At 40.2% G+C, this 24,943-nt stretch overlaps 1 long non-coding RNA gene across 1 annotated transcript in view; it reads left to right on the top strand.

The window, feature by feature from the left end:
• The window catches only part of LOC131401054 (uncharacterized), a 67,783-nt gene extending 56,652 nt beyond the window's left edge, over positions 1–11,131 (top strand). Inside the window, exon 10 of the long non-coding RNA XR_009217525.1 lies at positions 9,232–11,131. This is a non-coding gene — a long non-coding RNA (uncharacterized LOC131401054). The remainder of the gene's footprint in view (positions 1–9,231) is intronic.
• The last annotated feature ends 13,812 nt before the right edge of the window (positions 11,132–24,943 follow it).

Genomic DNA, 24,943 nt, shown 5'->3' with positions numbered 1-24,943 from the left:
CCCATCTTTCGAGTGTAATTTGGTAGATTTTGTTTGGAATGATTTCTCTGTTCCCAACATAAAGGTGCTGGTATGGTTAAAGGTCCATGGCTAGGAGTAAGTCAAACATATCCATCCCAAATTTGTGTGAAACCTTCGATAGTTTTTACTGTAATGTCTGGTTTCTTTTCTTTATCTGCAATTTGTTGGGATAATTTGATGGTTTGAGTAACAGAAAAAGAATAACAGTGTCCTGTATTATTAATAGTATGGGCTATTGGCCATGTTTCAGGATCATAATTAGTAATATCAGAGGAACTGAGACCATTAGAACTAGATCTTTCTATCACAATAAATTGCTTTAGAGCTTTCCAATCCATGCCTTGAAAGGGAGAGACCCAGCAAGGCAACCCAGAAGTGTTAGAAAGTGGAAGTTGGCCACATATCCAACAGTTGGACTGATTTTTGTGTGTAGCAAAGGGATGTGCCCATTGCAGAAAAACATTGCCATCAGAGGTCCATTCGGATGTAGATTGGAAAAACAAACATAGCATTAGAAAGACCTTAAATGGCATTTTTTTGTGTAATTAACAAAAGCTTTTGTAATTAGGTTCTAATCTATCTTATAAAGTTGAAGGGTAAAGTATTGGTGTAGGAAAATGGTAAGGCAATCTAGAAATTGATTATTTTAGCAATTACATAAAGCTTAAACATTACAAGGGTTTAAATGAGGAGATATATGGTTAGGAATACAGGCTTGGTTTGGAGTCTTGGGACACCTGTCTACAACAGATGTCGTCTTCTCACCCTGGTTTGGAGATATTCGTCTTGGTAGGACGAAGTCAGGTGTCAGAGACTGGAGTTGAAGTCCATTCAGGTGGAGAAGACTTTTTTAAATGAGAAATGTGAATCCATGAGTCTACGCCTTTTTTTTTTTATTGATGTTTTAATGATTTCTAACATTGTGAAAATTTGGGTTGTACATTTTTATTTGTCCATCACCATATATATGACTCCCTTCACCCCTTGTGCCCACCCCCCACCCCCACTGCCCCTGGTAACCACAGTCCAGTTTTCTCTGTCCATGTGTTGGTTTATATTCCACATATGAGTGAGATCATACAGTGTTTGTCTTTCTCTTTCTGGCTTATTTCACTTAACATAATATGCTCCAGGCCCATCTATGTTGTTGCAAATGGGACGATTTTGTCTTTTTTTATGGCTAAGTAGTATTCCATTGTATATATATATATATATACCACATTTATTTAATCCAATCGTCAGTGGAGGGACACTTAGGTTGCTTCCACTTCTTGGCTATGGTGAATAATGCTGCAATGAACATAGGGGTGCATAAGCCTCTTTGGATTGTTGATTTCAGGTGCGTTGGATAGATTCCCAGTAGTGGGATGGCTGGATCATAGGGCATCTCTATTTTTAATTCTTTGAGGAATCTCCATACCGTTTTCCATAGAGGCTGCACCAATTTGCATTCCCACCAGCTGTGTATGAGGGTTCCTGTTTCTCCACATCCTCTCCAACATTTGTTGTTTTTTGTCTTGGTGATTATAGCCATTCTAACGGGTGTGAGGTGGTATCTTAGTGTTGTTTTGCTTTGCATTTCCCTGATGATTAGTGATGTTGAGCATCTTTTCATGTGCCTATTGGCCATCTGTATATCTTCCTTGGAGAAGTGTCTCTTCATTTCCTCTGCCCATTTTTTGATCAGGTTGTTTGTTTTTTTGTTGTTCAGTTGTGTGAGGTCTTTATATATTATGGAGATCAACCCCTTGTCAGATGTAGGTTTTGCAAATATTCTCTCCCAGCTGGTTGGTTGTCTGTTCATCTTGATTCTGGTTTCATTTGTCTTATAAAAGCTCTTTAATCTGATAAAGTCCCACATGTTTATTTTTTCTTTAGTTTCCCTAGTCTGGGTAGGCATGTCATCCGAAAAGATTCCTTTAAAACCAATGTCAAATAGTGTTTGGCTATATTTTCTTCTATGAGTTTTATAGTTTCAGGTCTCACCTTCAGGTCTTTGATCCATTTTGAGTTAATTTTTGTGAATGGTGATAGCACATGGTCCACTTTCATTCTTTTGCATGTGGCTGTCCAGTTTTCCCAACACCATTTATTGAAGAGACTTTCCTTTCTCCATTGCATGTTCTTAGCACCTTTGTCGAAAATTAGCTGTCCGTATATGTGTGGTTTTATTTCTGGGCTTTCAATTCTGTTCCATTGATCTGTGTGTCTGTTTTTGTACCAGTACCATGCTGTTTTGATTACTATTGCTTTGTAGTATGTTTTGAAATCAGGGATTGTGATGCCTCCTGCTTTATTCTTTTTTCTTAGGATTTCTTTAGCTATTCGGGGTCTTTTGTTGCCCCATATAAATTTTAGTATTCTTTTTTCTATATCTGTGAAGAATGTTATTGGGATTCTGATTGGGATTGCATTGAATCTGTAGATTGCTTTAGGTAATATAGACATTTTAACTATATTTATTCTTCCAATCCACGTGCATGGGATATCTTTCCATTTCTTTATGTCATCATGGATTTCCCTCAATAATGTCTTGTAGTTCTCATTGTATAGGTCCTTCACCGCCTTGGTAAGATTTATTCCTAGGTATTTTATTCTTTTTGATGCAATTGTAAATGGTATTATCTTTTTGAGCTCTCTTTCTGTTAGTTCATTATTAGCATATAGAAATGCAACTGATTTTTGTAGATTGATTTTGTACCCTGCAACTTTGCTGTAGCTGTTGATTGTTTCTAATAGTTTTCCAACAGATTCTTTAGGATTTTCTATATATACAATCATGTCATCTGCAAATAGTGAGAGTTTCACTTCTTCGTTACCTATTTGGATTCCTTTTATTCCTTTTTCTTGCCTAATTGCTCTGGCCAAAACCTCCAGTACTATGTTGAACAGGAGTGGTGAGAGTGGGCAACCCTGCTTCGTTCCTGTTCTCAGAGGAATGGCTTTCAGTCTTTCCCCGTTGAGTATGATGTTGGCTGTGTGTTTGTCATATATGGCCTTTGTTATGTTGAGGTACTTTCCTTCTATTCCCATTTTATTGAGAGTTTTTATCATAAATGGATGTTGTACCTTGTCAAATGCCTTCTCTGCGTCTACTGAGATGATCATGTGGTTTTTATTCTTTGTTTTGTTGATGTGATGTATCACGTTGATTGATTTGCGGATGTAGAACCATCCCTGCGTCCCTGGTATAAATCCCACTGGATCATGGTGTATGATCTTTTTAATGTATTGCTGTATTCGGTTTGCCAATATTTTGTTGAGGATTTTTGCATCAATGTTCATCAGCGATATTGGCCTGTAATTTTCTTTCTTTGTATTGTCTTTGTCTGGTTTTGGTATCAGGGTGATGTTGGCCTCGTAAAATGATTTAGGAAGTGTTCCTTCTTCCTCTATTTTTTGGAATAGTTTGAGAAGGATGGTTATTAAATCTTCTTTGAATGTTTGGTAAAATTCACTGGAGAAGCCATCTGGTCATGGACTTTTATTTTTTGGGAGGTTTTTGATTACTATTTCAATCTCTTTACTTGTTATTGGTCTATTCAGATTCTCCCGTTCTTCTTGGTTCAATTTTGGGAGGTTGTATGAGTCTAAGAATTTATCCATTTCTTCTAGATTGTCCAATTTGTTGGCATATAATTTCTCATAGTATTCTCTATAATCCTCTGTATTTCCGTGGTATCCATTGTAATTTCTCCTCTTTCATTTCTAATTTTATTTACTTGAGCCTTTTCTCTTTTGTTCTTAGTAAGCCTGGCTAAGGGTTTGTCGATTTTGTTTATCTTCTCGAACAACCAACTCTTTGTTTCATTAATCCTTTCTACTGTTTTTTTTGGTCTCAATTTCATTTATTTCTGCTCTGATTTTTATTATTCCTCTCCTTCTGCTGCCTTTGGGCTTTTTTTGTTCTTCTTTTTCTAGTTCTGTTAGGTGTAATTTAAGGTTGCCTATTAGGGCTTTTTCTTATTTGTTAAGGTGGGCTTGTATCGCTATGAGTTTCCCTGTCAGGACCACTTTTGCTGCATCCCATATGGTTTAATATGGCATATTATCATTTTCGTTTGTTTCCAGACAGTTTTTGATTTCTCCTTTAAGTTCATCAATGATCCATTGGTTGTTCAGTAGCATGTTGTTTAGTCTCCACATTTTTGTCACTTTCCCAGTATTTTTTCATGGGTCATTTCCAGTTTATTGCCTTATGGTCTGGAAAGATGCTTGTTATGATTTCAATCTTCTTAAATTTATTGAGGCTTGCTTTGTTTCCCAACATATGGTCTATCCTAGAGAATGATCCATGCGTGCTTGAAAAGAATGTGTAGTCAGCTGTTTTTGGATGGAGTGCTCTGTATATGTCTACTAGGTCCATCTCGTCCAGTTTTTCATTTAAGTCTAGTATTTCTTTATTGACTTTTTGTCTGGATGATCTATCCATTGTTCTAAGTGGGGTGTTAAGATCCCCTACTATTATTGTGTTGTTGTTGATGTCTCCTTTTAAGTATGTTAATAGTTGCTTATGTACATTGGTGCTCCTATGTTGGGTGCATATATATTTATATGTGATATGTCTTCTTGATGGAGTGTCCCTTTTATCATTATATATTTCCCTTCTTTGTCTTTCTTAACCTGTTTTATCTTGAAGTCTACTTTATCTGATATGAGTATGGCAACACCTGCTTTCTTTTGTTTGCCATTAGCTTGGAGTATTGTCTTCCATCCTTTCACTCTGAGCCTGTGCTTGTCTTTAGTGCTAAGATGTGTTTCCTGAAGTCAGCAAATTGTTGGGTCTTGCTTTTTAATCCATCCTGCCACTCTGTATCTTTTGATTGGAGAGTTCAATCCATTTACATTTAGGGTAATTATTGAAATATGAGGGCTGAATGTTGCTGTTTTGTCACTTATTTTCTGGTTCTTTTTCATTTCCTTTGTTTCTTGTCCCATTTGTTTCGGACTGTCAATTCAGTTTGGTTGTTCTCTCTTATAACTCTTCTAGTTTTCTCTTTGTTTATCACATGTGGTTTTGTTTTAATTATTTGTTTAGTTTTTACCTTGAGGTTTGGGCAAAAAATCTTGTGTATGAGATAGTCCATTATCTGATGGCCTCCTACTTCCTTATACTAAGTGAATTCAATCACTTTCCTCTTCCCCTTCTAAGTTGTTCTTGTTATACCTTATTCTATCTTGTGTTGTGGCTGTGTGTTTACAGTGATGAGGTTAAATTTATTTTTGGTGAGTTTCTTCCTTTGCTCTTTGAATTTAGTAGTTAAGTGGTTGCTAACCTATTCCAGTAAAGATCTACTATTTTTCTGAGTTTGTCTACCTACTCTTCTCCTTGTTCCAAGCTTTGTGTTCCCTTTCTCTTCTTTTTTTCAGGCTTGAGGGCCTTCTTAAGTATTTCTTATAGTGGGGGTCTTGTGGCCATGAACTCCCTTAGCTTTTGTTTATCTGGGAGAGTTACTATTTCTCCATCATATTTGAAGGATATTTTTGCTGGATAGAGTATTCTTGGCTGAAAGTTTTTGTCTTTCAGTATTTTGAATATATCATTCCAGTCTCTTCTAGCCTGTAAAGTTTCTGTTGAGAAATCCGCTGAGAGCCTGATGGGAGTTCCTTTGTATGTTATTTTTTGTTTTTGTCTAGCTGCCCTTAATATTGTTTCTTTGTCATTGACCCTGGCTAGCCTTACCACTAGGTGTCGTGGTGAAGGCCTTTGTCTGTTAATATATATAGGAGTCCTGTTGGCTTCGCTTACTGGTATTTCCTGCTCCTTCCCCAGATTTTGGAAATTCTCAGCTATTATTTCCTTGAATAGGCTCTCTGTTCCTCTTTCCCTCTCCTCTCCCTCAGGAATACCTATAATTCTTATGTTACATTTTCTAATCGAGTCAGATATTTCTTGGAGTCTTTCTTTATTTCTTTTTCGTCTTAGTTCTCTCTCCTCTTCCATCTGGAGTATATCTGTATTCCTAGCCTCTATAATGCTAATTCTTTCCTCCATATTGTCAGCTCTGTTCTTTAAAGATTCCAGATTCTCCTTTGTCTCCTCCATTGTGTTCTTCATCTCCATCAGCACTGATTGGTTTTTCTTTATGATTTCAATCTCTTTTGTGAAGAAACTCCTAATCTCATTGAATTGTTTGTCTGTGTTGTCTCGTATTTCATTGAGTGTTTTTATGATAGCTATTTTGAAATCTCTGTCATTTAGATTATGGATTTCTGTGTCTTCGGGGTTGATTTCTGGGTGCTTGTCATTTTGTTTCTGGTCTGGTGATTTCATCTATTTTTGCATTGTGGTTCCTGTGTTGGTTTTGTTTTTCCTCATCCTGGAAAACTCTGGTTGCAATTTCCACCTGCCGCCACTGTCTGGTGGTAAAGGGCTGTGTAGTCTAAGCCCCCTGCGCTCTGCCCCAGTTTTTCTGCTGCGATCCGCAGTTCTGTTTTGTTTTGTTTTTTTTTTTCCCCCTCTGCGATCCACGGATCCGGTCATTTGATCAGGTCTGCCGCAGATCGCTTGTTCTTGTCTGTCATGGATCTCTTGGTCTGGTCTGCTGTGGATCGCTAGGTCTGGTCTGGTCGGTTGAGCTGCAGGTTCCAGTTTGAGGGAAGGGGGGAGCTGTCTCTTTTGCCCTCTGGGTCTCTGACGTGGGAGGCTTCTCGTTTGCCCCTCTTTATTTGCTCTCTGGGGTGCTCAGATGTTGATGGTAGCCCTGTGGCTCTTCTGAGTCCTCTGTGCGGGAGTTTCCCACTGGCTGAGAGTGTCCAAAGAGCTACCGTTTCCCCGCCAAGGGCCGCCCCTCCCCCCTCTCTGGGAGCCACGCAGACCGGGATCGCTGGTCTTATGGGGAGAGAAAGGAGTTCTCCTTAGCTCTCCCCACTTCCGCCGGGGGCCCAGCATGTTCCGCTCTCAGATGTGCGGCAGTGTGGATCTTTCTGCTCTAGCTTTTCACTGTCTGGGATTCTGTTGTTGGTCTGTGACTGTTCCTTTTTTTGTATCTTGTCTGGGGAAGAGTTCATGGGAAAGCTCACTCCGCCATGATGCTGACGTCACTCTGTGGCACTATTTTTAAGAATATCTTTACTCTTACAGTAATAGCTATATTTTTGAAAGGCACCAATGGATTACAAAATGAAGTACCCGACCAATGTTGTTTCTTCATTTTCCCTCCAGGGGGAGCACAACTTGGATGTGTAAATGCAGGGCTGCTGCTTTATTGTTTATTCCTTTCAAGGTATTTTATTACTTGTAAAACATAGTAGGGTTAATAGTGATATATGAGTAACAATATAAACTTACAAACTGCAAAATGATACTATTTTAGTGTCATAATGTTATATACTGTAACAAACAGTAATACTTTCATAATGTAATATCTTGATTGATCATAAATTTTTTCCTGACTCATTTTCCTGGTAATTCCTTTATTAGATTCTCATATTTATACTTTTATGATCTTTATTTTCAATCAATATAATTGAAGGGACATCAGTTGTTCTTGGCAAGTGAAAGGTCACAAAAAATTTTTGATAATTTTTAAGTTTGAGAAGGATCTTTCTGCCTCTTTTTAAAAGAGAAATCATTTAATATTTGGAAAAGTTCTCAAAAATAATCAAATTCTTTAATTTTACAAAAAGGAATACTATGTTACAGAGAGCCTAAGTACATTGTCACACACTAACCAGAAACAGACCTAGGCATAGAACTCAGGTCTGAGTCGCCCGACTTCTACTGGACCACACTCAAGAGGGCACAGCCTCTTCTTACTGGTAATTTCTAATACTAAGTTATTTTCAAAAGCACAGTTGGGAGAAAGTATAAATAAATTAAACAGATGGTTTTATATAAAAAAGTAACAATTCCTACCCACAATTTCTATTCCATGTGAGTGTTTCCTTTCCTGCAGGTTTCTTTTTTTATTAGTAAGTCCATTTTTGTACAAGAAAAAAGACATAAAATTTGGCATGTTTAGTAACAGAAAAAAAGTTTCTGTGGAAATTAAAAAAACACTAACTAATGTTGCATCTACTAAAGCAACTTATGAATATTATATGATTTTAGAAAAGCTCTGAGAGATTTTTAAAAAAATCATATCCATGTGACTATTAGTCCAGCCAGGCACATCTCCACATGACTTCTCCTAGAGTGGACAGTTTTCTGCTGGATCCAGCTGTTGGCAGGTCCAGTGCTCTGCATGGGCAGAGAATGATGCAGCTTCTGAAAAGCATGTACTCAGTTCCACTTCAATGCTCATTTTCTCTGGAAAGTCTAAGAGGAAGAAAACATCCTCCTCCACCTGACTGGATTCCCCTGCACGCTTAGAGAAACAAGATGGCCTTGCTACCTGGGCAGACAGGAAGATAAATCAGAGTCTGTCACCATTTTATGACAAATAATGGAGAAAAGGATTTGACATCCTAACAAGATCTTCTTACCTGTTGAACAGCATCTGAACATTTTTTTCAGAGTTTCCAAAATAGCAGATTTAGATTCTAGGTTGGAAAGGAAGAAGATAATCAATATATTAAAAATTAAATTTTCGCATTTCCTCAATCAGAAAACAAAACTAAATAAAATATATCTTTAACCATAAGTACCAAAAACATCCAGTTTATCTTCCAGTTATAATTCTGTGTTATGAGGACATGACTGCTTTTCAATATATTTAATATGTACAGTGACTAACACTCATGCCATTAATTACTTTTGAAATCATAATAGCCCTATGCCCTTGTTGACAGACATCAATCATAATTACTTTTCTCATTTCCTACTTTCTATTTTGTGCCAGAAAGTACCTGCTAAGACATTCACTTTTTATATTATTCACTTAGTGTAAGTCTGTACAATGATAGACGACAACTCAGCCATCTTGAAGGATGGGGTCTCAAATGCCATATCTCACTATTGACAAATCACCTTCTGATTTAGTGAGAGACAATGAGCACTGTCACAAGAGACACTCGGGAAAAAGGGACTTTGCTCCTTTACTCTGTCCTTTGGGAGTCTGTGAGACTGCAAATTCTTCATACTGGAAAACCTAAGGGATAACCAAGTCCAGGAATCTTTTTAAAGCTAGGGGACACTTTTTTCTACGTGAAGCTGGCATCCAAGTTTACAAACATAAGAATAAAAACAAAAAGCCTTCAGGAATCCCCAGTGCTCCATGGATCGGAGTCTGAAAACCACTCATCTTTTCTGTCCTCCATGTTTTACAGATGAGACATAACACAAGCAGTTGGTGGCAACCTGAAGACTAGAGTTCGTCTCCTGACTGTCACATCACTCCCACCCCCGACTGCTGTGCAGACCAGACACCAGACAAGATACAGCAGTCACTCCTGGGGATAATTCACACATTCCCAATTTAGCAACATTTTAGTTGATGTACGTGACAAGGCTATAGAAAAACAAGGTATTTACTACTTAAATTGTGTAATGTATAGTTAAATGACATTGAAAGTTTTCATTTCACTTACAGCACAGTTTTGATGGGCCCAGGGGCCTTCTTTCATCTGCTTACCCTCCCTGACCTCTCAAACATTCTCTGCCTTTCTTCTCTTGCTCACTGTGCTCCACCCACACTGGCTTCTTGCTGCCCACCAACATCCCAGTCACAGTCCTTCCACCGCATCTCTGCAGCCCTGGGATATCTGCATATCCTCCTGCCATGTCCCTTCACTCTGGGACTTGGTCCAGCCTCCCTGTGTTCTCTAATTAAAGTAGCAGCCCACTCACTCCCTAGCTCTCCCCATTGCCTGTCACTTACCTTCTTCATGACACAGATCATCACACGATAGACTATGTAATTCACTTGTCTGCCTACTTATCCATTATCTCTCTTAACCAACAAAATCAAACTCCGTGAAGACAGAGATCTTGTACAAAATTTTTTCCTTGGTGTATCCCAAGCCTGGCATACAGTAGGTGTTTAAATATTTGTTGAATAATTGTAGGAGGGAATGAAAGGACTGATCAGAAGAAGGATCACACCATGGAAGTAGGTGCCATCATGAAGAGTGGGCATCCTAGGCAGGGAAAGTGGGAGGAAAGATTTCATGACAGGCAACACGGATACCACTATGCCTTTACTACTACCTGCACATCAGCTTGTTGACGTAAATAATCCATAATCAATATATAAATCAAAATTGTGGTGAGTTTATAATGAGCCAACCATTGAGGACCATGGCCCTGGGGCTTCCTTCCCTAAGGAAGGAAGGGAACCAAAGAAGTGGGGTGTACAGAGTGGTTATATACTGTCAAACAGCATGTATCACATTGGATTCCAATGTCCCTTTTACAATAGCCACAAGATCGTCCTTCCAGATTGCCCTGCTAGAATAGCTATTGATGGACACAGCGTGGAGCAGGTGTGCTGTCTCGATGGGCTGTGGCTGGTGTCAGGTCTGTTGTCTGGAGCTGGGTGGTCACAGGATGACTGCAATCAAATCCTAGCCTAGGGAGAAATGCTTATCCTTAAGGAAATGCCAATCAGGGTTAAGTTGTATCCTTATCTTAAGGGTATTTACACTTCTATTTGAGATATGGCAAATCAGATACACAATGCAGGTGACAGGCCTTTTTGGAAAAACGAACTCAGGCCGAATTAGTTTTACCCTAAATAGCTTCCTCATATGCTCCAATATATCCTATTGTTTGCCATTTATTTATCAGGCTCAGTATGTCTTTCAAACAGAAATCATCGAGAATAGCATGAAGCAGTCACTTACCAACAGATGTCACTGTGGCAACAGAATATTAAGTGGCCTTCAAATATAACCATTTTCCCAAATAATGTATTTCACTGACTTAATCAAAAAGGGATTCTTCTCTCTTATACTGACAAATCTCCACACTGAACTTAACACTAGTGGTAGCCAATTATGAATAAAAACCTTTAACATCAAAGCCAGCCAATAGTTCTTGTTAAAGCAAATCCAAACTCGGGAACACTTTTGTTTTCAGTCACCTCCAAATCCTCTCAAACTCAAGATAAGTTCCTGGCTTTGTGCAGATTGAGAAAAGCTTCTCTTCCTCTTTTTCTATTCAGATAGTGCAAGGAAGAGCCCAAAGTGTCTCCTGGTGGAACACTAACAGTTCTTTACATTAGAAATGCAGGCAGTGTTTCCTAGCTTCTTTTCTATAGGCTGAAGCCTGGTGAGCTGCCCAGAGGAGCAAACTTCTGGGCTCCAACAGGAAATAAGACTGTGTGCAGTTTACCACAAGGATGAACTACAATGATGTATCAGGAAATATTTTGAACACCCACACCTAAGGTCTCAGTTTCTCTCTAATTCCATGGCTAAATGAACTGAATTCATTGTCCATCACCATCCCTTTCATGATAGTTTTTATTTCCTTGAATCAACATTTTATAACATCTAAGAGAAATTTATCAGAAAGCTCTCTTCAAAAGAGCTAGCTCAAGTATAGGAGTTGTAGAGGGTCAAGATTTTAAGATGAAAATGATGTACAGACCAAGTGTACTACAAAATAAAAAGAAAATGAATGAGAACAATAGGAGACAGAAGAAAAAACTGATGAGAAGGAATACAATAGAGAGTAAAAGTAAGAAAGAGAGAAGAAAGAAGGTGTAGGAAATAGAAAGAGTCTGGTGAAGCATGAGAAATGGCAAAAAGGGGCACGAGCAGAGGAAATACACCATGCACGGAGTGAATGACAAGTCAACTGTCTTCTGAGCAGGGCTCAGGTCTAGAGTCACTGGGCTGCATTTGAGAACACCACACAGTTCTAATATCCTGAGAATGACCATGCCTCATCCAAAGTCTGAGGGCACTGCTTACCAGCGTTCTTCTCTCCCAGGTCCTGCTGGAGCTTTGGGAACTGTCTCTCTCAGCTCTGGGACTGACAGAGTCCCCATTAAATATTCATCAACTGGGAGAGTTGTTTTGAAAGAGTAACCCAGAGAGAGCTCTCTCAAGGGTACATTTAAACCTGCCAAATCCTTCACTCACCCTTCTGAAGAATTAAGAAGCTAAACTCATTCTACAAAAAAAAAAAAAAAAAAAAAAATTACTGTGAAGCAAAGTAGGAGATAACTTTCCCAGCAAAACTTTAATAGTTCCATCTTTTTTGAAGTTACCTCACAAAATTCTGAGCATAATCTAAAATTCTGGGATCCCCACAGTTCCAAATACGTTTCAGAAATGATCTCCTTATCATCACAATGTAAGCCTGTGCTTTATAAAACAAAATAAACTTGGATAAGTTTTATCTTGTAGAGAGAGGACAGCAAGAAAAAGAGTAGGATGTGCCTCTCTGTTATGAAGAATAATAAATAAAATCACACAAAAATATACAAAATATGCCCTCTAAAACTGGCTGAAGCGCTCTCTAAACAGTTTTACATTTTAAGGAAAAATGCACTTATATAAAATTAACACCAGTTTTACTAACATCTAGTCAACTTAAGAGAAGAAGAATTCATTACATTTCATTTAAATAGCATCACTTATGATTAGCTGCATAATAAATGGTAGATATTTTCATTCTGGTGTACCGTATCCTTCCACCAATGCAGGTGGGCTTAAACCTGTAATTTTCCTAAAAGGGGCCAACCGTATGTTCTGCCTATTTGATTATTTAATAGCATGGATCTGCTCCTCATTGCCAACGAAGGATGTCTACACATAGGCTTTAGCTTGCATAGGTAAGGGGAAATGCTGGCTGAGTTTACAAAAAGAAAAATTGAAAATGGAGCATTATCTTTAGAATACGTGGTTAATCTGTTCAAGAACATTTTCTCCCTTGGTCAAGTGAGAAGCTGAGAGAGAGAATGCTGTCAGCCTCTTCCTTGACCCCTTATAGAATGTCTGCATTATCTCAATTGAACATGTCCTAAAGTGTTTGGCCAAAACTTGGAAATGAGTTGATGATACTGTATTTGCAATACTTCACACAGACTCTCTTTCATTAGGCACCATTCAAAACACATTTTTGGGACATTAGAGGCCAGAAAAGTTTTGCTTCTCTGAGGAACTGTTGCTTTTAATCTCATGGACAAGAGATCATACAGAATTTTTCCATTTCCCTTTCTACTTTAAACCTAAGGGATACATTTCCAACTACCTTTAAAAACCTCAAGTCCTTCTGAAACACATTTCAGTGCGCTGGCTTAATTCAGCTTCATTTCATCGTTCCATCCTAGATTCCTTTCGGTTTGATCTGTTTTCCTTTCTAATCCTTTTGTTTGCCTAGATATTTAAAAGCTGCTCAAATCTATATTGGAGAAAAGTTGGGTTACAATTCTTTCAGCCAGCATGTAAACCCAATTTTTAGGGTTTCTACACAAAAAGTTGCTGCCATGTTTCTACCAGCTCTCCTTCCATATATTTTCCTGCAGGATTTCCTGTGACCGAATTGCCTTTCTAAAAGCCAGTCCTCTGTTCACTCTCTTGGCCAGTCACATTTTCATAGAAAGATAAAGGACTGGATTTTCCAAAGATGCAACAAGAATGATCAAGTGCTGATTCATACCTAGATACTCTGGTCCTGTTCCCCATGAATTTTAAATCTAAAGTTAATTATCTCTTTCATTTTGTCTAAATCTATTGAGTAACCTTGGCACTGAGCCCCTAAACTGGTCCACATCCTGCTTCAGCAGACACAAAACTCTCTCTCAAATGCTTGCATTCATGTGCTGAGTAGATATTTTATTTATTTAGATCTTATTCAGCAAAAGATCTTCAATGAGTTACTCAAATACTTAAGTATATACTATGTGCCCAAAGGTCTTGAAATGTTGGGGGTCTGCAAGGAAGACAGATATGTATAAACAGATAAATTACAATACAGAAATAATTTGAATGAGATAGGAATAAAATGCCATGGGACTCTGGGAAAAAGAACCACCATGTGTTGACCTATGACTAAGATATACAGCTATGTACTGGGGCTTTGAGGAAAGAAACAACCACCATGAAGGGTGGACAGGGTTTGTACCATATAAGTAAAGGAAAATGAAGAGAGAGAAGATAAAGAGAAAACAAGATAAATGGAAAGGATTTCATCTTATTAATGTTTCTGTCACCAACTTTTGGAGGACACTGCTTGCTGATGTCCTTTCTAGCTAGTCTTATCCTTCAGCAGGCTTCTATAGACTTAAAAAATTCGATTGTAACAAGCTGGGCTCCTCTGTGGAGACGATGCCAACTATGTAGGGAGCCGGGGTGAGTAAAAGATTCACAGGAATCTGCAGCCCTTCTGCAGCTCACTGGTGGGGAGGTGCCACAAGGCTTCACCTTGGCCTCTCCTTCCAAGTTAACATAAAGAAGGGTCGGTTCCTTCCTCAATATATGAAGATGGAGATAAACCTATTTGACAGAAGGGATTATGGAAAAATTAAAGTGAGAGCCATGAAAAAGGCAGAGGAGGTAGCACCATGAATCTGAAGTAACTGGACATGTGAATTAGTAACCAATATAAAGAAGAGCTGAAGACAAAAAACAAGTCTCACTTTTCTAAGATGGAAATGCAAGTCTTTCTTCTTCAAAAAGAAAAAGGTCATTGAACCCTTTTCTTTAAAATAAAATTGAAAGGGGCCACATGTTGCAAATAATGGTTGTAACCATGATGTCACTACACATTAATGTGTAGCAATCAGTTAAGTGCCCTGCAAATAGTTCATTGCTTAACAATTATGTTATCAAAATTTGCAATTGACATATATATATATTTTAGCAAATAGTAGACTGTGTGCAAATTTGTCACTATATTATTGACAATGTCACTCTTACAACTGAAAACATGACTAAGAGGGAGAAGGTGGTGTGACCCCAAATTGCTAGAGTCACAGCAAGAAAAGTTACAAAAGTGCTATCAGGTCATTTGGACAAAAGAATACTATATGGCTGTTGGGTTTATAACAGATCAATTGGAGAAAAACAAGTCACTACATTAAGTTATGTTCTACTTACCTCTCTCACCCTCTCCATGATGTCATATTTTAAAATGAGACAAGTTATTATATTAAAAATTACTGCCTCTGACATTTTGAAAACTACATCAAATAATGAAGTAAAAACTAGGTTACAAACATCCTAGTATCAATTTCAACTACCATCTTTTACCAAACTAAAACTCTAATTATCACTAGTTAACTTGCAATCTAGTTCTCGTCCAATATACAAAATCAACAACTTAAAATGTTTCACAACTTTTTTTAAATTTCCCTAAAATTTTAGAGGATAATATAAATATATCTTTTGGAAAAGTTGAGAAAGATAGAGACATTAGGGAAGGTAAAGATGAAAATATTGCCCTAATCAATGAAGTAAAACAGAAGATATGAACAACTGTTAAAAAAAATTCTCTAGGAAATTGATCCATTCTACTATCTCTACACCTGGCTATTTCGTATCAGTAATTTGATACGTAAACAAATAGAATAGTGTATTTAATAGGATCAACTCCTTTGTTGTGTGCTTTTCCTTTTAAACGACATATGTTTTTATGTGCTTGCTTTATTTTCTGGTGGTGTCATATTAGAACACCCTCATCTCTGAAGATCTTTGCATTAAGGAACTCTACCTTGGCCCTTGATCAACTGTACTCTGTGTTATGGTAAACCCAGAGCCCTATATGGAACAATGCTTCCTACATCCTATCTCCCATGAGTTGTTCATATCAGGGAGTATAGTCCACCAAGTCAACACTAAGCAGTGTTTCAAAAGCATCGCATATTAAAAGGAGAACACACAGAGTTGGGTGTGGGCCCCCATTCAGTGCCTCAGTCCAAAGAAGAAAGAAGTAAATGCATTCCTCCAGTGACTGGGATAAAAACAGGACGTTATGAGCACGAGGCTCCATCTGCAGACCTTTAAGCAGGGACCTGGAGTAAAACTGTTGACACTGTGGATCATGGTTGGTTTTACAGGGAACTCACGAGGAAGATAAGGACATGAAATAATGATAATTATAATAACAGCAGCAAACAATTCTATAGAGCCAGGCACTGCGTTCTGAATGTTAATACTGTGCTTGAACATACATGAACTCACAAAACCCTCAAAACACCCCGACGTAGTAGATATGGTTCTCCTCACTATTTTAGAGATGAAGAGACTGATTACAGTGGCTCAAAAACTTACTCGGGGTGCAAGGCTGATAACTGGCAGATCCCAAGCTCAGTGCTCTTATGTTATGGTATTTTACTACAAGTCCAAGTTAACTCTCTAATGACTATCTCCTCTCGCAAGTGCCAAGACCATTGTCCTCCCTCGATGGAGGTAGGTCTGGGCAGGGCAAGGACCCGGGTTTGGGAGGGCACCAGATCCCAGGTCTAGCAAACCTGTTGCCAGGCGGCTTCCTCCTCTAACGGGGCCCAGCACATGCCCCAGAGAACTTGACGGCAGGCCCCAGGGATCTTTCCTGAGGAACTTGACCCCCTGAAAGGGCCCTGGCACAGGGGGCTGGTTCTGATGCCCAGCCTGGTTGTTTTGGACAAAACAGGTGAGCAGAGCCAGCCATCCTGAGGCCCTCAGCATGACACCTGCACACTCAGACAGAGGACCTCACGTGTGCCCTCCATCGTGAATTTCTCCCCAGAGCTGAGGCCTGGGCACTGGGAAGGCCAGGCCTTCCCGACTCCAGAGGATAGGCTGGGACCTGTGGCCAGAAGAGCTTGCCCAGTGTGGCCCCAGATCCCTAGGCCTGTGGCCTGTTGGGGCCACACTTGCTTCTTTGCCATATGCCTGTCTCTGCCCTTCTGACTCCACAAAGCCTTTCCTCCACCTGGCTGGAGTCAAAAAGTGAAGACATGGAGTGAGGTCGGGGCTTTGTCTTTCAAGGAAGAAATGAGGCCCAGGAGGAAGCAGCTGGCTGAGCCAGAGCCTTGAGCTCGCACCCCAGTCTTCCTTTAGCCACCAGGGCCAGACCACCTCTTACAAAGAAGGGAAGCAGCTGACGAGCTGAGTGGAAGTGGGGGATTGGAGGGAGACAACAGCTGAAGCCACATCAAGAACAGCGACATTCCTTCTTCACCTGCACCTGGCAGATGCGAGAGAGCAGGTGAGCCAATCAGAGGCTGTGGGGTGGGCAGGGCATTCACTGAGTACACGCCGAGGCCTGCCCGAGGCCTCGGCATCTGCGCCTGCACCCTCATGCTGAGCGGTTGAACCCAACACCACAGGGCTCCAGGAGCAGCCAGAGAAAGAAGGGCCGATGGGAGAGGTAGGCGAGGTGGGCAAGGCACACACCCCTCCTCTTCTCAGGTCCCTGAAAGAGAGGGACAGAGAGAGAGAGAGAGAGAGAGAGAGAGATCTGAGATCTTAGTTACTATCACCAACTGTTGTGCCATCTGACACCCAATCCCACTTACCCCCACCACCCTCAGGCCTGTGAAAGGAATCTTACATTCCTTTCAGAAGGCAGTGTTCTGATCCAGGCTTCTCAGTGCAGATCTGGGAAGAGGTTTGTGTAGGACTGGGAATCATAAGTACTGCTGAGCCAAAACGTGTCTAGCGCCCATTCCTGGAAATAACTTCTTGCTCCAGCTCTCTTCCTTCCAGCTAGTAAGGATCACATAATACCTAAGGAACTGTTGGAACATATTCCTGTTTTGAGCCTTGAGAAGGAATTGCACTTTGCTTTGAGAAGACACTTTCTGATTCGAAGTTCCAAGTCACTGTCTAGCAACAAAATTGTATAGGACTGGCAATCAAACCTAGAGCTGAGATGATTAGTATGACACCCATTCGTGGAAATGAATTCATGCCTGATCTCTCTCCCTTCCATCTCGTAATGATCACACACCTAAACCAGGTTTAGAATATGATGCCATTTAGGGCCCTTGAGGAGGAATCTCACATGCCTTACAGAAGGCAGTGTTCTGATCAAGGCTTGTCAGGGCAGGTGTGGGAGCAGGTTTGTATAGGACTGAGAATCTAGAGTAGAGGTGAGCAAACCTTGTCTAGCACCCATTCCTGGAAATAATTTCATGCTCCATCTCTCTTCCTTCCAGCTAGTAAGGATCACATAATACCTAAACTAATTTTGGCACATTATCCCGATTTGGGCCTTCAGAAGGAATCGCATGTTCCTTTGAGAAGGCACTTTCTGATTTCCAGTTCAAAGTCGCTGTCTAGCAACAAGTTTGTATATGACTGGCAATCATACCTAGAGCTGAGCTAAACTGGGTAGGACACCCATTCCAGGAAATAACTTTGTGCCTGATCTCTCTCCCTTCCATCTCGTAAGGATCCCACACGTAAACCAGGTTTAGAACATGATGTCATTTAGGGCCCTTGAGTAGTAATCACACATGCTTTTCAGAAGGCAGTGTTCTGATCCTGGCTTGTCAGGGCAGGTCTGGGAGCAGGTTTGTATAGGACTGACAATCCAGGGTAGAGCTGAGCCAAACCAAGTCTAGCACCCATTCCTAGAAATAAGGTCATGCGCCATCTCTGTTCCTTCAAGCTACTAAGTATCACATAATAACCAAACAACGTTTGGAAGAGATTCCCCTTTTGGCCCTTCAGAAGGAATTGCATGTTCCTTTGAGAAGGCACTTTCTGATTCCCAGTTCTAAGTCCATCTTTAGCAACAAGTTTGTATAGGACTGGGAATCATACCTCGAGCTGAGCTAAACTGGGAATGACACCCATTTCTGTAAATAACTTTGTGGCTGATCTCTCTCCCTTCCATCTTGTAAGGATCACACACCTAAACCAGGTTTAGAACATCATGCCAGGAATAGGAGCTAAACTGGGTTTGGCTCATCTCTACTCTGGATTCTCAGCCCTATACAAACCTGTTCCCAGACAAGCCGGGGTCAGAACACTGCCTTCTGAAAAACATGTGAGAATCCATCTCAAGGGCCCTAAATGGCATCTTTTTCTTAACTTGATTTAGGTGGGTGATCCTTATGAGATGGAAGGTATAGAGATCAGGTACAAAGTTATTTCCAGGAATGGATGTGATACCCAGTTTAGCTTAGCTCTAGGTATGATTGTCAGTCTTATACAAACTTGTTGCAAGACAGCGAGTTGGAACTGCAAATCAGAAAGTGCCTTGATCTGTTCCAAAAGTTAATTGGGTAATATGTGATCTTTACAAGCAGAAAGGAAGAGAGATGGGACATGAAGTTATTTCCAGGAATGGGTGCTCGACATGGCTTGGCTCAGCACTATTCTGGATTCTCAGCCCTGTACAAACCTGTTCCCAGACCTGCCCTGATATGCCAGGATCAGAACACTGCCTTCTGAAAGGCATGTGAGATTCCATTTCAAGAGCCATAAATGGCATCATGTTCTACACCTGGTTTATGTGTGTGATCCTTACGAGATGGAAGAGAGAGAGATCAGGCACAAAGTTATTTCCAGGAATGTGTGTCATACCCAGTGTAGCTCAGCTCTAGGTAGGATTGCCAGTCCTAAACAAACTGGTTGTTAGACACGACTTGGAACCAGGAATCAGAAAGTGCCTTCTCAAAGGAACATGCTCTTCCTTCTGAATTCCCAAAACTGGAACCTGTTCCTAAAGTTGTTTGGGTATTATGTGATCCTTACTAGCTGGAATGAAGAGAGATGGAGCATGAAGTTATTTCCAGGAATGGGTGCTTGACATGGCTTGGCTCAGCACTATTCTGTATTCGCAGTGCTATACAAACCTGTTCCGACACCTGCCCTAATAAGCCTGGATCAGAACACTGCCTACAGAAAGCAATGTGAAATTCCATCACTAGAGCCTGAAGTGGCATGATTTTCTAAAACTGGTTTAGGTGTGTGATTCTTACGAGATGAAAGGGTGAGAGATCAGGCACAAAGTTATTTCCAGGAATGGGTGTCATACCCAGTTTAGCTCTCCTCTAGGTATGATTGCCATTCGTAGACAAACTTGTGGCTACACAGTGACTTGCAACTGGGAATCGGAAAGTGCCTTCTCAAAGGAACGTGCAATTCCTTCTGAAGGCCCAAAACAGGAATCTGTTCCAAAAGATGTTTGGGTATTATTTGTTCATTAATAGCTGGAAGGAAGAGAGGTGGGGCATTAAGTTATTTTCAGGAATGTGTGCTAGACAAGGTTTGGCTCCTCTCTACTCTGGATACTCAGAACTCTCTCCTTTCCATCTCATAAGGATTGCACGTTCCTTTGAGAAGGCACTTTCTTATTCCCAGTTCCAAGAGCTGTCCACCAACCAGTTTGTATAGGACTGACAATCCTACCTAGAGCTGAGCTAACCTGGGTATGACACCTATTCCTGGAAATAACTTTGTGCCTGATCGCTTTCCCTTCCATTTCGTAAGGTTCACACACCTAAACCAGGTTCAAAATATGATGCCATTTAGGGTTCTTGAGAAGGAATCTTATATGCATTTCAGAAGGCAGTGTTGTGATCCTGGCTTATCAGGGCAGATCTGGGAACAAGTTTGTATATGGCTGAGAATCCAGAGTACAGCTGAGCCAAACCATGTCTAGCACCTATTCCTGGAAATAATTTCATAACTCATCTGTCTTACTTCCAGCTAGTAAGGATCACATAGTACCTAAACAAATTTTGGAACATAATCCCATTTTGGGCCTTCAGAAGGAATTGCTCATTCCTATGAGTATGCACTTTCTGATTCCCAGTTCCAAGTCGCTGTCTAGCAACAAGTTTGTGCAGGACTGGCAATAACACCTTGAGCTGAGCTCATGTGGGTATGAAACCAATTCCTGGAAATAACTTTGTGCCTAACCTCTCTCCCATCCATCTCGTAAGTATCACACACCTAAACTGTGTTTAGAACATGATGCCATTTAGGGCCCTTGAAAAGGAATCTCACATGCCTTTGAGAAGGCAGTGTTCTGATCTCGACCTGTCAGGACAGGCTGGGGAACAGGTGTATATAGGGCTGAGAATAGAGTAGAGCTGAGCCAAACCTTGTCTAGCACACATTCTTGGAAATAACATCATGCCCTATCTCTCTTTCTTCCAGCTAGTAAGGATCACATAAATACTAAACATCTTTTTGAACAGATTCCCCATTGAGCCTTCAGAATGAATCACTCATTCCTTTGAGAAGGCACTTTTTGATTCCCAGTTCCAAGTCGCTTTCTAGCAGCAGGTTTGTACAGGACTGGCAATCATATCTAGAGCTGAGCCAAACTTGGTATGACACCAATTCCTGGAAATAACTTTGTGCCTGATCTCTCTCCCTTCCATATCATAAGGTTCACACACCTAAACGAGGTTTAGAACATGGTGCCATTTAGGGCCCTTGAGAAGGAATCTCTCATGCCTTTCAGAAGGCTGTGTTCTGATCATGACCTGTAAGGACAGGTCTGGGAACAGGTTTGTATAGGGTTGAGAATCCAGAATAGAGCTGAGCCAAACCATGTCTAGCACCCATTCCTGGAAATAACTTCATGCCCCATTTCTCTTTCTTACAGTTAGTAAAGATCACATAATACTCAAACAACTTTTGGAGAAGATTCCCGGTATGGGCTTTCAGAAGGAATCGCACGGTTCTTTGAGAAGGCACTTTCTGATTCCCAGTTCAAAGACGCTGTGTAGCAACCATTTTGTATAGGACTGGCAATCCTACCCAGACCTGAGCTAAACTGGGTATTACACCCATTCCTGGAAATAACTTTGTGCGTGATCTCTATCCCTTCCATTTTGTAAGGATCCCACACCTAAACCAGGTTGAGAATGTGATACCATTTAGGACCCTTGAGAAGGAATCTCACATGCCTTTCAGAAGGCAGTGTTGTGATCCTGGCTTATCAGGTCAGGTCTGGAAACAGGCATGAATAGGGCTGAGAATCCAGAGTATAGCTGAGCCAAACCATGTCTAGCACACATTCCTGGAAATAACTTCATGCCCCATCTCTCTTACTTCCAGCTAGTAAGGGTCACATAATACCCAAGCAATTTTTGGAGGAGATTCTCGTTTTGGGACTTTAGAAGGAATCGCATGTTCCTTTGAGAAGACACTTTCTGATTCCCAGTTCCAAGTCGCTGTCTAGCAAGAATTTTGCACAGGAGTGGCAATGACACCTAGAGCTGAGCTAAACTGGGTATGACACCCATTCCTGGAAATAACTTTGTACCTGATCTCTCTCCCTTCCATCTCCTAAGAGTCACACGCCTAAACCAGGTTTAGAACATGGTGCCATTTAGGTCCCTTGAGAAGGAATCTCACATGTCTTTCAGAATGCACTGTTCTCATTCTGGCTTTTCAGGGCAGTTCTGGGAACAGGTTTATATAGGACTGGAAGTCCCAAGTAGATCTGAACCAAACAGTGTCTAGCACGCATTCCTGGAAATAACTTCATGCCACTTCTCCGTTCCTTACAACTAGTAAGGATCACATAATACCTAAACAACATTTTGGTCAGATTCCCGTTTGGGGCTTTTAGAAGAAATTGTATGTTCCTTTCAGAAGTCACTTTCTTATTCGAAGTTCCAAGTTGCTGCTGTGGGAGATCAAGACTTGGCCACCCTGAAATCTATCTCTTTACCTTGATTGTTTTCTCTGACGAACGTTTGGCCTCTCCCACCAACTGCCTAAGGAATTTGACATAGTAACTCCTTCCTGGACGAGATCTTCTATCTGATGGCTGCAATATAATGTAAAATAGTTGTTACAATAGGAAAGACACCGACAAGCCCATGTTATCGGAAGTTCTGTTACTCTGGCCACATTCCCTGGATGGCCCTGCAAGGAGTTGCTAGACAAATATTTACATTTATAAGGGAAATCTCCGTTTATAAATGTATCTCCCTCTCTGTATTGGGAAGAGGGAGGATGACCTCATTTCTAGAAACTTATCAATGTGGAAAGTGAGGCCTTAAATCTGCATAATAATCTTACTCTTTTTTACTGTGCTATAGCGGTAATCTCCTGTAACTGACTCACTCTACCCCCAACATCTTCCTTTGTCTTTATCTGAAGATGGTATTTATGACGAGAATTTCTGCTATTGTGTTGAGAAATGCAGTGTCCCTGCTTTCTCCCGTGTATACATGTTATTGAACTTGATATTATTTTCTCCTGCTAACCTGTCTTGTTAATTATATGGCCAGCCATAAGAACCTTAAGGGAAAGGGCAGAGGGGGCTTCTCCCTCTTCCCTCATCAGTTTTGTTGTAGTCAGCAGGATCCCCACTGGCTGGCAAGTTGCCTTCTCTGGCTGGAAGAACTGCCTTCTCTTTGGACTACCGCAGATGATGAGATTCGGGAACACCTTAGAAAATCCAGCAAAAGGTAAGATTTCTTACCACATCAGACTCCCTGAATCTCTATCTGTGGGGTTCGGTGGAAGCAAGCGGTGAGAATTTTTTTCTCTTTCTATATTTAGATTGGCAGGAGAAAATATTTGGGAAACTAGTTTCTTGTGCTTTTAGTGACTCTGGTAAATTTGGTAGAGTACTCTTGGTTTTGATCTTGATCCCTTTTCCTCCCAGACTAGTCTCTGTCTTGTTCTGCGTCCTGAGAACTTGACTTTGTGACCAGTGAGAATATTCTTCTTGGTCTCCACCATACGGCAGGTGCATTTCCAAAGTGCACCTTGGTGGCCAGTTGAGTAGACTGTGGTTCTGAATTGTCTTTGTCTGGCTGTGCCAAGCTCTCAGGGACGTTTTTCATAAAGGGCCCAGTCCATAAGGGCTTTTGTCGTCATAACCTTCATTGCTTGTTAGTGCTGGAACAATCCCATTCCACTATCGTCTGCCCAGTGTCACAGATTAGCAGGTCTGTGACTGGAGGCGTCCCACACTATTGTGGGAGACCAGAGACACCGTTTTCGCTACACCATCCTTACAGCCTGTGCAACGAAGGTCTTTACTTTCTCTGAATATCTTTGGGAGTGAATTCTGTAGATCATGGGGGCTACATCATCTGCCCCCTCACCAGGGATGCCTCTTGCGTCCATGGTAAAGATTTATTCTAAGCGTGAAAAGTTACCTCTGGGTCTTTCCTTAAAAAGGCTTATTGGATCGAGTCACTATTGGAATAAATATACAACTGAATATCCTACTCATCAATGGCCAGACGATGGATCCTTTGAATTGGGGAAACTTCTAAAGTGGGAAATCAAAAAATGTTTTGAGAGCTCTCACAGAATTAATTGGTACCTAAGAAAAGGCCAGAAAAAGGAAGTGAAAAATTTGACTAGCCTTAAGACCTTGACTCAGGTTACAATTGAATTGAGAACATGTAAAATTGTAAGTGTTGATAAGATTATAAAGGTTGGAATGTTTGAGCTAATTTTATATAAAGAGGTTATACCAGCTTTGCCCGAGTATGTTTTAAAATGTCTGACTGGGAATGATTCCTTTGTCCAAAATTATACCAAGACCTATTGATAAAAGACTTAATGAAAACTATGTTTAGAGGTATAAGAGGTGATGAAATTTACATGAAATTTTGTAGAAAAACGGATGTTATTTCTATTACAGAACTGGTTAACAAAAATAACTTAAATGATGACTAATTTTATCTAATGTCTTATGAAGTCTTGCAGGCAATCTAAATAATTATTGGGAACAAGTAACTAAATAAATGTGAAAAAAATGAATGTTGGGTAAACTTTTAACAATAATTATGTGTTATGGTGGTTACAGCTTCCAAACTCTTTTTCATGACTTAAAACTTTAGACTTTTGCTAAATTTTATGATAAAAATTAATTGAGTATCTAGATCATTTCCAAATAAGATAAGATATTAGACATTGATTGTTAAATGTACGTTTGTTTACATTTGGCTTTTTATTACAGAAAAACTAAAAGGTGTTTTGGGTCTATTGGTAAACATGTCTTGTGTTTCATTAAGAGATTGTAGTATAAAGTAACGTTTCCAGAAATTATGAAGTGTTTATAAATTTTCCAAGCCACAAGACACTAATGTAAAAAAAAGTTTATAATTGTTTACTTAGTTTTTACTTACAAATTAAGGTTTCTAAAGGTTAAAATTTCTGGGCCGGC

Source organism: Diceros bicornis, chromosome X, assembly GCF_020826845.1.
Source record: "Diceros bicornis minor isolate mBicDic1 chromosome X, mDicBic1.mat.cur, whole genome shotgun sequence".
NCBI lineage: Eukaryota > Metazoa > Chordata > Mammalia > Perissodactyla > Rhinocerotidae > Diceros > Diceros bicornis.
This window is presented reverse-complemented; position numbering and strand designations above follow the sequence as displayed.